Below are 7,500 nucleotides of genomic sequence, written 5' to 3' on the forward strand. Positions count from 1 at the left end.
AGAGTCGCGTGAGAGTTAATATCAAGGCTAACTTGATAAACAGAACAATCTTACTTGAACCGGGTCGGGGAGTGTCATTCTCTTTTAGTGCCTTATAATTTAACACACTCACCAGTAAAATTTCCACTTATTTCTTATTTTTATTTTCTAAAATTTTCGTTGCATGTTGCAACCTTTTCAATAGTCTTGACTCTGTCCGTTATTTACACTGCGTTCCCTTTTGTTTGTTTGTTGTTTGTTTGTTTGTCAAGACTATTGTAAATAACGGACAGAGTCAAGACTATTGAAAAGGTTGCAACATGCAACGAAAATTTAGAAAATAAAAATAAGAAATAAGTGGAAATTTTACCAGTGAGTGTGTTAAATAATAAGGCACTGAAAGAGAATGACTCTCCCCAGACTCAACAGAATATGCTTCAACACACGAACTCATATAAGAATCTTGCAAACCAAATCCCAAAACGAAATATATATATATTATATATATATATATATATATATATATATATATATATATATATATATATATATATACTTTAGCAATAAACCTGCAAAGACATCACGAAGCTATTACTTTGAGTTTCACATTCCCGTTCGTCGAACAGTTTTGATGTCTTTGTAGCTTTATTAAGAAAGTATACTACTTTATTCCTGGTATTCGAGAACTATTTTTCCCACCTCGTTTGACATTTATTTACTTACTCTGATCTATCTATCTGTCTATCTATCTATCTATCTATCTATCTATCTATCTATCTATCTATCTATCTATCCATCTATCCATCTCTATCTATCTATCTATCTATCTATCTATCTATCTATCTATCTATCTATCTATCTATCTATCTATCTATCTATATCTATCTATATCTATCTATCTATCTATCTATCTATCTATCTATCTATCTATCTATATCTATCTCTATCTATCTATCTATCTATCTATCTATCTATCTATCCATATATCTATCTATATATATATCTATCTATCTATCACGTGATCAACTATACTATTAGATGTTGTTATACATTGCTGGTCACAATACGCTTTATCGTCGTTTTAGCTTTCGAATGATGCCACCACAATGGCCATCATTACATTACCCCTGATCGGAAGGATAATTTGCCCCAGGGTTACTCATTTCTAGCTAAGTGGATTGGATCAACGTGAAATGAAGTGTTTTGCTCAAAAACACATGGCAGATGTATAGTTGTCCCCCACATGCCTGAGGTTTCCTCTCACAATTTTCATTCTCGCCACTCACGCCTCTAACGCGCTCTCTCGAGTTCCCGTCATTTCAGCATGCGGTGACACTCTAATACAGTGAAGTTTTTTTCTTTTCTCTTAACCCCAATTTTATCTCTTAGTCTATTGTTTTTGTAGAAGAGTGGTATTATAATTTTTGCCCCCCCCCACACATACACACACACATATATATACACACATACATTTTCATAGGTGTGCACAGACATATAGACAGAATAGTTGGTGGAGGTTTTTCAAGGTTTCAAGAAGTTATTGTGAATGAGTCCAAAAGTACTCCACCAAACAGTCACCATAACCTTCTTTTTGAAGATCTCGGGTTTAGGGAAAATGTTCGTTGCTTCATTTTGTTTTAACCACTGTTAAGAACGTTTTCCTTATTGTACAGAATCCAGATTTCGTCGCAAGTTACAATACAGTCGAGACATGGATCGGTCTGGTTACGGAGAAGAAGCGACGAACAAATTTCATATCTACAGATATTCTGATTTTCATTCAAATCGTGTGGTACCCATTTGTCGAGCATTTTTGATTTTTCGATCGCATGCACATAGTTGCAGGCAGTTTTCTGGCTAACTTGAAGTTCTTTTGCCAGTTCTCGAGTGGTTTTATGTGGATCTTCCTCAATGATGCTATTTAACTGACTGTCATCGATGACAGATGGGCGTCCACTACACTCACGATCCACTGCGAAATCATTTAAATCATTTTCGGGCTGATCACTCACTGATCATTTCCTCACCAAATGTTCCGTTGATATCGCAAGCAGTTTCAGTTGCTTTACGTCCTTTTTGGAAGTTGAATAGTAAAATTGCTCGAATATCGCTCTTTGAGCGTTCCATTTTTGATGATTGTAACAACAGTGAAAAAATATCAATGTAAATTTATTCATACATTTGGGAAATTCTATGTCTGTATTATCAGACAATTGCAAAAAACATGTTTAAAAATGTTCAAAACTCTGCAAAAATACGGTACAAATTCTTCATGGTTCAAAACGTTGCTTACTTTTCACTCAACCTGATAGCATTTTTAGAACGTTCATATGTATACACATACATAAATACATACACACACACACATATCTACATACATACATAATTACATGTATACATACACATATGTGTATGTGTATGTGTAAGTATACATATAAATATATATGTATGTGTATACGTGTGTGTGTGTGAGATACATGTATGAAACACGTTCTGTACATGTGTATCTAATCTGAAAACAGAACGGACCATCTCATCTAAATAGTGAATATGCTTTTTCTATTAACTTACACAATATTCTCTTATGTTCCCGTATCTTCCAAAAGGAAGAACATGAATATTCCATTATCTCGGAAAACATCTGGAATAATATTATTACTGCTGAGTGGTTTATTAACATTGTGGTTCGTGATGCGGCTGAGAGATCGTAGATTACATGTCGATATAGCTGCGAGGAATCTATAGACGTGTGTGAAACCCAGGTAAAATCTGTAGCATTGCCATCAACAATATGTAAGAAAATACTTTCACATAGAAATCCCTCGGAGTCTTCCAGTTGGATCCAGGGAACATAACTTTGCATTAAACGGACACACTTACCATTAAACAGAGATAATTTTCATTAAACGGAGAATGGTTCAGATGACAAATAAATGTGAACAGGCGAAAATTTTCGTTTGGTGATCTTATCGATTCTTTGTAATGAATAAATGTAATTGTGGATTGGTTTATTTGTTTTGTGTTGAACGAAAGGGTATTTGTGACAATTTCATTTGGGTGTATAGGTTTATGTCTCGATAAATGTGTATGAATTGCTAAATGCTTAAACACACACACACACACACAACCACACACACTCACAAATACACACACACACACACACATACACACATACATATATTTATGCTCGTACGCTCATATATAGATGCATAAAAGTATTTGTATATTTTACATACAGAAGTACATTGCTATCGATATTTATATACTTACAAATCTAAATACATAACAAAGTGATTCTGTCCTAATCTTGAAAAGGTGGAAAACTTCACGGATCAAGAAAAAGCAGGGCGAATTAGAAAAGCATAGCAGTTAAACATTAAATGCACAGTGACAATATGCAACACATTGCAGATATCAGGACTAAAGATTAGAAGATGATAGTTTCAAGTATTTGAGCGGGCGGTACGTTGTGTCTTTTCGAATGGGGCTTCTTTTCCCGTCATTCTAGTATACTCAACTGAAACGGAATTTCAGCCTTGTGCTGGGACAGATGTCCGCCGCGGGAAAGGTAGGGAAGTGGAGAGAATGGCTATGTCTACTCCTCACTACATAGGCACATCTATCTATCTATCTATCTATCTATCTATCTATCTATCTATCTATCTATCTATCTATCTATCTATCTATCTATCTATCTATCTATCTATCTATCTATCTATCTATCCGCCCGTCTGTCTGTCTGTCTTTCTGTCTGTCTGTCTGCCTGCATGTCTGTCTGCCTGTCTGTCTGCCTGTCTGTCTGCCTTCTGTCTGCCTGCCTGCCTGTCTGTCTGTCTGTCTGTCTACATGCGGATATATGCTTACATACAATATGATATGATATGATATGATATATGATATGGTATGATATGGTATATGATATATGATATATATATATACATATAAATATACATGTATATATATATATATACTCTTTACTCTTTTACTTGTTTCAGTCATTTGACTGCGGCCATGCTGGAGCACCGCTTTTAGTCGTGCAACTCGACCCCGGGAATTATTCTTTGTAAGCCCAGTACTTATTCTATCGGTCTCTTTTTGCCGAACCGCTAAGTAACGGGGACATAAACACACCAGCATCGGTTGTCAAGCAATGCTAGGAGGACAGACACAGACACACAAACATACACGCACACATACATACATATATACATATATACGACGGGCTTCTTTCAGTTTCCGTCTACCAAATCCACTCACAAGGCTTTGGTCGGCCCGAGGCTATAGTAGAAGACACTTGCCCAAGGTGCCACGCAGTGTGACTGAACCCGGAACCATGTGGTTGGTAGGCAAGCTACTTACCACACAACCACTCCTGCGCCTATATATATATATGTGAATTAGAAAAAACCCCACCTTTTGTCAATTCAAAATGAACAATTAAATTACACCATCTAAATTGAATTTTTTTTCTTTGTAAGTTTTGGATTTTATTCCCTCAAATAAGAATAGTTATATATATATATATATATATATATATATATATATATACATATAAATGCCTGCTCGCTTAGCCAGCGGGGTGGCGTCATTCAAAGGCTAAAACAATGCGTACGCATTGTGACCAGCGATGTGTAACAACATCTGATGGTCTGGTCAGTCACGTGATATACATATAAATATAAACATATATATGTATATATGTATATATATATATATATATATATATATATATATATATATATATATATATATATATATATGCATATACCAGAGTAAGCACATAAATGTGAAACAAAGAGAGAAAAATAGTACTCGAATACCAGAAGTAGAGAAATATGCCTTATTATTAAAGCTGCAAAGACATCACATAGATGTCACAAAAACCTGTTACTCATAGATTCACCTTCCCGTTCATCGGGCAGTTGTGATACAGTTGAGGATAATCGCTCATCGAAAAATGCTATGATTTACTACTACAACCAAGCCTAATTCAGTCTAATAAGCGGAGGAAAATTCCTCTTCGAAATATGTCATATTTATATACCCTGAAGAGATCGTACTAATAATGCATAAGTCGCTGCGTATAAATGTGCAACAATATGCAGTTAATGTGATCGAAATACGTGTCGGATAATTATTATGAATAAACTAACTGGAAATGAACATAAAGTGTGAATGTTCAAATTCTTCATTCTCCTTATTATCAATATTGTACTTTACACTCTAAATAACCAAGAAGTAAACTGTAACTTCGGTTGGGAGTTAAAGAAGGTTCACCAAAAGACGCACCATCTGAAGGAACCGGTTTTGGCATTTTACTGAGAGACATTCGGTAACTGACTGGATATCATAACCCTCCTCTTACCACACACACATGTGCACACACATATATACATACATATATATATATACATATATATATATATATATATATATATATATATATATATATATATATACACACACACACATATATATATATATATATATATATATATATATATATATATAGATCAATAAATGGTGGGGTTGTGTTGACTGCACGTGGAGAAATGATAAGTAAGGAAAAATTTTTTTAAAAATGCAGAATGCTCAAATGAAAGAAAATTTTAATAAAATGAGAAAATGATAAAATATATAAATATATATTTATTCAACCGGTTTTCGTCATTGTATGACTTGTCAAGAATATTTATGTTTTAAGAAGTTATTTTAAAAATTAGAAAGGGGAAAAAAAGAAAATTGCATTGTTTTTTGTAAAAGAATAATGATAAAAATGTACAAAATTAAAAAATAAGTTCTCCGATACATTGTGAGTTCGTTGTGTATCTTGAGTTTTATGGTTGTTTACCAAAAAATTACCTTGAGGTGTTAAGATCCAAAGGGATTAAGAGCATGTGATGTGTTGTGTTGTTAAATTCAGCATGTTGCAGGACAGGAAGTAGTAGTAATTGTGGTCCTGGTTCTTCAGTTCCTGTGTTGTGGGTAAGGGGAGACAACTCTTTTGAGTTCTTCAATAAAACCCAAATTATAAAACTATCATTTTAGCTTCATTTGTATTATCTTTTTTATATAATTGCTTGTTAACTTAACTTTCAGATTTTAACACTTTATTTATATTTTGGTAAACAACCATAAAATTCAAGAGTTATAGAATTTAATTACTTAAAATATTAAAACGATCATTCGATCTAAAATTATAAAACGGAAACTCTTAGGGATAACCTAGGACTGTAAACATAAATTAATGAACATAAACCAACAAGCATTTCTACTGCACAATCTGTGAAATATTTTAAACACAAAAACGTAAAACGAATTAAACATCAACAAGTGGAATAGCAACCTTCAGACTACAATAGTCTTAAAACAGCGCGACAGAGAAGTGAACAATTCTGAACTAATACACTAATACCTATTAAATACAGTCCATGGTCATAGAAAATATATTTAAGCAAATATTACACCTAAAACATCTAAATAATATAAAATGACTAAAACATACAAATCGTAAAGAAATTATCGAACTGAAAAGATTATTAAAACGTTTAATTAAAACTTAATTTAACCATAATTAAAACGATCTAAATGCTAACTAACAGGCATTGATATCTTTACGATTTGGGAATAGATCAAATATATAACTATAACAATGAAATAATTATATTTAAGCAAATATTTGTTTTACCTAAAACGTTCATGATACAAAAATAATAACCGTAAACGATCAGGTTAATGGCTTGATCGTGATGAGTCCCCCAAACATTTCCCAAAGCCAAAGTGGCACCAGCAAAAGATTATGGTGACTGTCTGGTGGTCTGCAATTGGTGTTATCCATTACTGCGTTCTGAAAGCCAATCAGAGCACTACAGCAGATGTTTACTGCAATCAACTCGCTGAAATGCATACTCGCTTGCAAAAAATGACACCTAGATTGGTGAATCGGCGTGACCCAATTCTGCTCCATGATAATGCAAAGCCACATGTTGCAAGAATGACGCTACAGAAATTCAGAGATTTGGGATACGAGACTTTACCACATCTTCCATATTCTCCTGATCTTTCACACACTACCATTTTTAAAGCATTTAAACACTTTTTTTAAGCGATAAAACTTTCAGGTCCAAACCAGAGGTAGAATCAGTTTTCAAAGATTTCTTAGCATCAAAGCCAATAAGTTTTTATCAACGAGGCATAAATAATCTCGTTGATCAATGGTAGAGATGCATAGATTTTCACAGCTCATTATTGCACTAATCAAAACATTTCTATTGTTAATTTTTCCAGAGTAAAATTATGTTTCTGAAATCGGCCGTTATTTTTGAAACAACCTAATGCAACGCCGCAAATACGTCGCTTTTTTTTTTATCTTTTACTTGTTCATGTTATTAGACTGCGACCATTCTGGAGCACCGTCTTGAACAATTTTTAGTCAAATGAATCAACCTAAGAATTTGGATTTGAAAACAAATCTGATATTTATTCTATCGGTCTCTTTTGTCGAATCGTTATGTTACGGAG

The sequence above is a fragment of the Octopus sinensis genome, linkage group LG3, assembly GCF_006345805.1.
Source record: "Octopus sinensis linkage group LG3, ASM634580v1, whole genome shotgun sequence".
Taxonomy (NCBI): Eukaryota; Metazoa; Mollusca; class Cephalopoda; order Octopoda; family Octopodidae; genus Octopus; species Octopus sinensis.